The sequence below is a fragment of the Bufo gargarizans genome, chromosome 6 (genome assembly GCF_014858855.1).
Source record: "Bufo gargarizans isolate SCDJY-AF-19 chromosome 6, ASM1485885v1, whole genome shotgun sequence".
NCBI lineage: Eukaryota > Metazoa > Chordata > Amphibia > Anura > Bufonidae > Bufo > Bufo gargarizans.
The window spans coordinates 76626367-76635997 of record NC_058085.1 but is presented as its reverse complement, the minus strand read 5'-3'; the positions used below and the strand labels follow the sequence as shown (position 1 = coordinate 76635997).

At 43.7% G+C, this 9631-nt stretch overlaps 1 non-coding gene and 1 pseudogene across 1 annotated transcript; both read right to left on the bottom strand.

The window, feature by feature from the left end:
- Positions 1 to 2086: 2086 nt before the first annotated feature.
- Positions 2087 to 2279, bottom strand: LOC122942920. Its single transcript, XR_006390758.1, has one exon. It is a non-coding gene; the product is annotated as a U2 spliceosomal RNA (small nuclear RNA).
- A 4357-nt stretch (positions 2280 to 6636) lies between these two features.
- On the bottom strand, positions 6637 to 6794 carry LOC122942842 (annotated as a pseudogene).
- Between the last annotated feature and the right edge of the window lie 2837 nt (positions 6795 to 9631).

Sequence of the window (9631 nt, the reverse complement as noted above, 5' to 3'; positions counted from 1 at the left end):
TATGGGCTGTGACTCTGCTTGTTGTAACCCCCCAGTTGGGTCCTCAGCTCCATCCTGAGGGGCAACATAACCCCCATCAGGTCGACTTGGCTTCCACCTCTTTTCCACCAATTTCGTGGTTTTGCGCAGAGCTTCTGCGTAAGTGCGGCCAGGGATTAGGACCTTCGGACAATCCTTACAGGCGTGACCAGTCTTGCCACAAGCATCACATTTCCGAACCTTTACACACTCTGCCGCCTCATGACCTGGTTCCCCACAGTTACGACAACATCTCCCAATGGTACACTCATTAGCCACATGCCCAAATTTGAAACATAGTCTACAATACTTTGGTTGCCCTTCGTAATATAGAAAACCCCTATACCCGCCAATTGAAAAATTTGCTGGAGGGTGTTTGACACCCCCAATACCGTCCGGCGAGGGGGACAGCCTAACCCAAAATCTGTATTTGCCAGTCGCTAAACCCCACCTATCAAACAATTTTTGAGGCCCTCTGACAGTCGTGGAGTATTGTAACAAAAAGGCACGTACCAGGTCTAATGGCGTGTATGGGTTATAAAGATGAATGGTGACAGCCCTCTCTTCCATTAGAAAAGCCGGAAAGATGTCAAATCTGTGCAGTATTGAGGCCGGATCTTCCTTCTTTAAGGTCTTCACTTTCTCATAAACGTTATAGCAGATTTCCTCCTCCACAAGGGTTAATTCGAATCGCCCCACCTTCGGAAAGTCTTGTAGACAGAAAATGTAATCGAAATCCAACTCCAACGCTTTCACGACCACATCTTCCACCATGGTCTGCCTTCCGATACGGCCAACAAAATCTGGCTTTGCCAGAAAACGGAGAGTATTTCTCCCTCCCTCGCGCTCCATAGCGATGCGCATGCAAAGAACGATCCCTTCTCGTTGTGCTGGGACTAAGCCGCTCCCCTATAGCAGCAGGGAGGTAAGACACCGGCTATGAACCGGCGCCCCCCTCCCAGGCCGAGGAGTCGGGTACCCAGCACACCCTCCGGCCAAGATCCTATGTGTCCCCACACGGATCTTAGCCAAAAGGCCGAGAAGCAATAACCCGCTCGGCCTTGACAACGGGGCCGCTTATCGCCAATGTGCAGCACTTCTCAAGGCGACAGCCTACAGGCCCCAGCACCAGACACAGTCCTGGAGGCTTCTTTCTCTCACAAACCAGGGAAAACGTGCGTCCTACGCTCAGGAATCACCAGCATGCTCCTCTTTGTGTTCGCCATCTGCATAGCTCCGCCCACAACTTTTGGCCACACCTTTTCTTTGCACGCAATTCATGGTGCCAAAGCACGCCAAGCAGAAAAAATTATAAGGAGTGAATGGAGTAGTAGTGGAAAAAAATAAATAAATAATGAAGTATGCATTGTTAATTGTGATGTCAGGGCCCCCATTGTTGAGTGTTCCATCAGGGCCCTTGTGATGTCATCCACTGACCTGACCTTACTTGACCTCTGACATGACAAGCCTCTTGTGACACGTGCAGTGTTCCGTCCATTGTCCAGACAAGCTAGGTCCAGATGCTACTAATACATAGGAAGTGCTGGACTACTTTTTAGCCTCTAATTAATCCAGTTCAAAAGATCCACAAGAGGGAGACACAGGCAAACTTATTTATTATTACAGCACCAGAAAAACTAAATGGTTACATCCAGACAACTTGCTACAAAAATACAAAAGGGTCAATTCCCAGGAACAACTCAGCAGCCTGCCCAGGTGTGCACAACAGGCCCAAATCAAAACCAAGGTGAGTGGAGGTCCAAACACTTCATTCAGGTGATATCCAAATGAACCCATCAATTAAGCCATCAATCTTAATTGGATTTGGGGTGTGAGGAGACTGGCTGCCTGGGTTGCTTGGTGCTGGAACAAACCCACAGCTGATGCAATTAGGAGATTGACAGACTAGATGCAGCAGGTATGCAGAAAGCAGCACAGCACAGCCCTGACAGAAGAGAAGCTAAAGTGCAGACTCCTGAGGCAGGACACAGCAACTTTAAACTTGCTTGCTGGAAGGATGCTTGCAATCCATCACTCAATTTCATTCTGTTTTTATATACTGGAATAGAAGGAGTGCACCGGTCCTGGAGGTACTGCAATACCAGGTCAATGCGTGGAGTGGACAGAGCAAGCTCTTTTTCCATCTCCCTGTTCAAAAAATCCATTTAATATATGGTCCCCAGATAGGGGACGTATCAGATATTAAACTGATAAGAACAGATAAGGTTTCAACATAATTTTATTAACAGAAAAAAAGAGAACATACAAAAAAATGAAACCTGAATATAATAGAAAAAACATATAATTAAATAATATAAAATATAACTCAAATTAAATACATATTTTGTCAAATAGTCCAACACAAATTTTATACATCCACACATCACTAGAAATAAATTGACTTATATTCAGTACATTTAACAAATTTCAATATTAATCAGGGTTTAAACCACTTTTCCAAGCATAATATGCCATTTTCCTTAATATACTTTTCTCTAATTCTGTTTCTTTCTCCATTACCACAGGAAGTTCTTCCCGATCAAAAGGATGCACTTTACAGTAATTAAAAAAACGCTCTTTCCTTCCTTCTAAATTCCTCCGAACAGCTTTAAAGAAAGTGTTTGGGTTTACTCACAATTTCCTCAAATCCTCCATCTCTTTTGCTATTTTCTTATTATGTTCTCTTTTTACATATTCCTCCTCCTCCTCCTCTCTAACTAATTTTTCTTCTTTTTTAGTCTCTTTAACTGCTCTTTTTATTATTACTTCCTGCACTATTTTTGTTTCTTTTTCACTCTCCTCGGTATCTTTCCTCTTCTTACTCACTTCTTTTTCCCTCTCCTCTTTTTTCTTTTCAGGACAGGCAGCATAAACATGATCAGAATTACCAAATAAATTACATTTTCTAACATTTCCACAATTTTCTACTAAGTGTCCTATCATTTCACATTTAGAATACCACTCCTCTTTGCATTCATCTTTCAAATGTCCGTATCTTTTACAGTTTTTTAAATCCATCTTGCCGTTAAAAAACAATTCCCCATTTACAGGACCAATCTTAAATCGTCCTGGTGGGAGAATAATTCCCCCTCCAGAATCTTCTAGGAACACAACAAGAAACATTTGTTTAGTAGTCCAGAAACCGAACTTGTTGTACACTTTCCCACATGAAACCACCTTTTCACAGTACCTCATCAAAAAGGTGCAAATGTCCTCCTCCGGCACATAATGACTGAACATACGAACTGTCACCAGCCTCTCTCTCCTTGGATAATACGCCAACACTTTTACTCCATCCAATATAGCAGGGGTGGCCAACCTTACAGACACAAAGAGCCCAAAAAAAAATCTTATGACTGCCAGGAGCCACGAGCTCTCCGTTTACACAAATATGCGTGCACACGACAGTATTACTGCAATTGAGTTATCAAACATTTAAAAGTGCATTTAAACCACCTTTCCTACCTGTAATGTAGACAGCTTTAGTGAGACTTCTGGCAATCTTTGTTTTTCACAATGTGTTTCAAGATTTCTCGGATGACACGCTCAGATGACCGCCTTATGCTCAGATGACCGCCTTATGCTCAGATGACCGCGCCATGCTCAGATGACGCCCCATGCTCAGATGACGCCCCATGCTCAGATGACGCCCCATGCTCAGATGACGCCCCATGCTCAGATGACGCCCCATGCTCAGATGACCGCCCCATGCTCAGATGACCGCCTTATTATCAGATGACCGCCTTATTATCAGATGACTGCCTTATTATCAGATGACCGCCCCATGCTCAGATGACCCCCCATGCTCAGATGACCCCCCATGCTCAGATGACCACCTTATTATCAGATGACACCCCATGCTCAGATGACCGCCCCATGCTCAGATGACACCCCATGCTCAGATGACCGCCCCATGCTCAGATGACCCCCCATGCTCAGATGACCGCCTTATTATCAGATGACACCCCATGCTCAGATGACCGCCCCATGCTCAGATGACCCCCCATGCTCAGATGACCGCCTTATTATCAGATGACACCCCATGCTCAGATGACCGCCCCATGCTCAGATGGACCGCCCCATGCTCAGATGACCGCCCCATGCTCAGGTGACCGCCCCATGCTCAGATGACCGCCCCATGCTCAGATGACCGCCCCATGCTCAGATGACCAGATGACACCCCATGCTCAGATGACCGCCCCATGCTCAGGTGACCGCCCCATGCTCAGGTGACCGCCCCATGCTCAGATGACCGCCCCATGCTCAGATGACCGCCCCATGCTCAGATGACCGCCCCATGCTCAGATGACCGCCCCATGCTCAGATGACCGCCCCATGCTCAGATGACCGCCCCATGCTCAGATGACCGCCCCATGCTCAGATGACCGCCCCATGCTCAGATGACCGCCCCATGCTCAGATGACGCCCCATGCTCAGATGCTCAGGGATGATTTGACATAGGGGAGATGTGAGCATGGGGTGTCTTATGTGAGCACTGGAGAGGCTTATTTTGTGGGTCTGATGAGGATTTGGGGGTCTTATCTGAGCTCATACTACCCCCATGTCAGATAAGACCCCCAGATCAGTACTTTAATAAAATAAAACTGTGGAGGCTTATCCTACCTCTGCTGCCGCTGCTCTGAAGACTGTGGCGACCTCTCCATAGTGACCTGACATGCAGGTCAGAGCGCGGGCCTGCATGGTATTAAGGGGGTGGGCACTACGCCACCAATGAAAACCTTTAATACAGATACAGGGGGCGGGTGCCGGCAGAATCTCATAGCCGACACCTGGCCTCTATGCTGCGTTCCCCAGTGTAAACAGCCCCTCCCCTCCTCTTCCCCTCTTAATTCTCATTGGTGGCAGCGGCAGCAGCACAGGGAGGAGGAGGGGACTGCTTTCTTCTTCCTTCTCCCGTGCTGCTAATATTTTTTAAAACCGGCGATATCCCTGGCCCGCTCCCCTGCGAGCCGCATATGTAGATGAGACCGCGGTCCTCTGAGAGCCGCAAGTGAAGGTCCGAGGAGCCGCATGCGGCTCGCGAGCCGCGGGTTGGCCACCCCTGCAATATAGGGTTAAGTCCAACTTGCTCCAGTCGCTTAAAAACCACTGCGCAGACCTCATCAGTGATAAACACCACGTTGTACAGCCCACGCCTTGGAAATTCCAGCATCGACAGGACATAGTCTTTTCTGATCTCAACCAGTCGGAACAGGATCTCTTCTACAAGAAAATCAAGACCTCTTTCTCTTTTCTCTGGATCCATTAAAACAAAACAAATTCTATTCTTGACCTTCTGGTAGTCAGGAACGTCTCTCTAATCAGGACTCTGCGCGTCCATCTCGGCCATCTTGTCAACGTCACAGGAACTCAGCAGTCCCTCACCCACCACCGAAGCAGTAGGTAGGTATGGTGATCGCCTCTTGTTGCCTGGGGACTAAGCCGCCTGCCCAATAGTAGCAATGGTTAAGACCCTGGCTATAAACCAGGGTCCGCTCCACAGTTTGAGCAGCCAGGTACCCCAGGCACCTTCTAGTCAAGACCCTGCGTATCTCTACACTTGATCTTAGCCAAAAGGCCGAGAAGCGATAACCAGAAAAGGGTTCGCCCTACAGGCTGATGGTCCCCAATGCAGAACACTTGTGAAGGCGATAGCCTACAGGCCCCAGCTGCACACACAGTCCGGGAGGCTTCTTTCTCTCACAAACCAGGGAAAATGTGCGTCCTACGCTCAGGAATCACCAGCATGCTGCTCTTCGTGTTTTACATCTGCATAGCTCCGCCTACCACTTTTGGTCACGCCTTTTCTTCGCACAGAATTCCTGGTGCCAAAGCACGCCAAGCAGAAAAACTCATAAGGAGTGAATGGAGAGTAGTGAAGAAAAATAAAAAATAAAAGTGTATGCATTGTTGATTGTGATGTCATGGCCCCATTGTTGAGTGTTCCGTCAGGGCCCTTGTGATGTCATCCTCTGACCTGACAAGCCTCTTGTGACACGTGCAGTGTTCCGTCCATTGTCCAGACAAGGTAGGTCCAGTTGTTGATGATACATAGGAAGTGCTGGACTACTTATTAGCCTCCAAGTCATCCAGTTTAAAAGATCCACAAGAGGGATACATAGGCAAACAAACTTTACTTATTTACTAAAGCACTAGAAAAGCAAAATTGGTTACATCCAGCCAACTTGCTTCAAAAGGGTCAATTCACAGGAACAACTCAGCAGCCTGCCCAGGTGTGCACAACAGGCCCAAATCAAACCCAAGGTGCGTGGAGTGGAGGTCCAAACACTGCATTCAGGTGATATACAAACACTTTGTTAAGGTGATAAGCCAATTAACCTATCAATTAAGCCATCACTCTTAATTGGATTTGGGGTGTGAGGGAGGAGACTGGCTGGCTGGGTTGCTTGGTGCTGGAACAAACCCACAGCTGATGCAATTAGGAGATTGACAGACTAGATGCAGCAGGTAAGCAGAAAGCAGCACAGCACAGCCCTGACAGAGGAGAAGCTGAAGTGCAGACTCCTGAGGCAGGACACAGCAACTTTACACTCGCTTGCTGGAAGGATGCTTGCAATCCATCTCTCAATTTCATTCAGTTTTTTTATACTGGAATAGAAGGGGTGCACCTGTCCTGGAGGTACTGCAAAACCAGGTCAATGCGTGGAGTGGACAGAGCAAGCTCTTTTTCCATCTCCCTGTTCAAAAAATCCATTTAATATATGGTCCCCAGATAGGGGACGTATCAGATATTAACAGATTTTTTTTTAAGTTGACTATCCCTTCGCAGGGACACCATATTTATTAAAAGAATAACAACACAAAATTCACAATATTACAAAAAGAAAAAAACAAATAGTTACAAAAACATGGTAGGAGGAATAAAATCATATATTAGAATTCCACTCACTTAAAAACCATATCCTTTCTGCGGTGGTATTAACTTTTTTGTCAATTAAAAAATAAATATACATCTCACTAAAACACAATCCCAGGACATAATCGACTGTTAAAATATCATGTTTAAAAACTAAGATATTTCTAGCTTTCCATAGAGCTTCTTTTACGCAGTTCACCGTCTTCCATGCCACAGCCTTTTCAGAGGCTGTTTGGCATTCCAGGGATCCGTATAAAATCATGTTGTAAGTAATGTCTCTTAGGCCTGCCATATTCTTTATCAGCGGAAGCACCCTTGCAGCGGAAGCACTCTCTTGCAAAGCCGCAGGTCCATAGCAAGTGTTCAGTTGACTCGTCGTCTTGGCACCTTTCTCTTAGGCAGATGGCAGACCTTACGTATCCCCTGCGGTACTGGAATGCCCGGCATGGAAGACACTGGTAAATGCAGCTCCAGGCAAAGTCCTTCTGGGAATTAAAAAGATAGGAGGCATTAATATTTTTCCATATTGTCTTACATGCTTCTTCTCTAAAATTACTTATATCGCACGTCATCTCCTTTTCTCTTAGATCTTTTATTAACTTTTTGCTGTTTTTTAATTCTTCGATACTCTTTTTCTCGAAAAATCGTATAGTTTCCTGGCAAATTAAAAGCGTAAGGCACGGATAAAACAGTTTTAAACCATTTTAATCTATGCATAAAATAACCAGTATTAAAACGTATAAAATAAGACCAGAAGTGTTCGTTAAAAAGAGCATTAAAACAGTAACAGAAATACTTTATTGATAAAAACCTATTAAAATCCGGAAAATCTTTGCCACCTTTATCTTTTGTTTTTATTACGTATTCTCTTCTCAGTTTTTCCATTTTGGAGTTCCAAAAAAAGGTAAAACAGTGTTTGGTAATTCTTTTGAGTACATCTATGGGAGGGGGAAACGCCACACTTAAATACAATAAAAGGGGTAAAATAATAATTTTAATAATTAAAATTTTCCCCTCTATCGTAAGTTTCCTCATGCTCCACATACTTATTTTCTGTTTTACCTTATTTTCTACCATGCCCCAGCTATAAAAAACGTTAAGTTCACTGAAGGAGACACCTAAAATGGTAATAGAATCAGACACAGGAACGTCAATATCTCGTAAAACCATACCACCAATGTTTAAAATATTACTTTTATTAAGGTTTATTTTAAAACCAGAAGCACAGCAATAAAAATGAATATGATCTAGAGTTCTCCGGAGCGACGGGGCGTCCCTACACAATACCGCAACATTATCCATATACCCCACTGCTTTAGCCTCGAGTCCCCCTCCACCGGGCAGGGGGACTCCACGGATCTCTTTATCCTTCTGTAACGCACATAAAAGAGGCTCTAACGCGCAGATTAAAAGCAGTGGGGATAGGGGACACCCCTGCTTTACTCCGGAGTTTAAAATGATGTCCTGTGTCTTAAAACCATTCACTAAAATTCTACTTGTACAGTTATTATAAAATGCTTTAAGAGACAATAAAAAACCTTCTGGTATACCCATCTTTTCTAAAACCTTAAAAAGATAAAAATGGGAGACACGATCAAAGGCTTTTTCAAAATCAATAGATAAAATGGCTAATTTACCCTCCCTTGTCTTTGTGTCTTCAATGCAGTCTTTTATCAGGTTTAGATTGTCCCATATGCTTCTCCCAGGAATGCCGCAGACTTGGTTGTTATGGATCGTCTTGGAGATGACTTTCTTTAGTCTGTTCGCGCAAATTTTCGCCATGATCTTGTAATCGGCATTCAGAAGGGTTATTGGTCTCCACATTTTTTAATCACCTTTTTTATATAGTAAGGAGACCTCACCCTTCTTCCAGGATCCAGGTAAAGTTTTTGACTTAAAAACCTCATTAAAAAGGTTAAAAAAATCTTTTTTAAAAAGGTCATAAAACTTTACATAAAACTCAATGGGTATACCATCAGGTCCAAGTACCTTCCCTGCTTTAAAACTCTTGATTGTCTCTAAAACCCCCTGCTCAGTCAACTCCTGTGATAAAACCTGCTGTGAGAGAGGATCTAAAACAGCAGTGACCTCCTTCAGTGAGCCTTCTAAAAGGGACTGATCTACAGATTTTACATTAAAAAGTTCAGTATAAAAGAGGTGTACCTTATTTAAAATGCTCTGCATACCTTTTTCACAGTTTATTTCGATAATGGTATATTTTTTGTTGTAAATTTAAAAAAAAAAAAATATCTGGAACAGGTTTCGTTATTTTCAACGTGTTTGACTCTAGATCTAAAAATTATTTCTTTGCCCTTCTGTTCCAGATATTTGGTAATCTCTTTTCTGAGATTTTCTATGTCTAGTTTAACATCGATACCATTAACCCTGAACTTAGATAATGTCTGCAACCGGGTATTGAGACTATTAAAAACATCTTTTCTCTCTTTGGCTCTCTGGATGCTCTTTTCAATAAAGAAGTTTTAAATTTTCTTTTTCATTTTCTCCCACCAAGAGCTAGTGGAAGAATTTGAACTCCTTACCCGGTTGCATTTTTCATAAAAGATTTTAAAATCTAAAATGATCTGTGGATCATCTAAAAGGGAAACGTTTAACTTCCACTTTTTTTTTTACTAGGGACCTTATTCAGGTCATGCTTAAGAACAAACGATAAAATCTTATGATCAGAAAAAACATTGGTTAAAACTTCACATTTAAAAGGCAGTAGGTGATTATTAC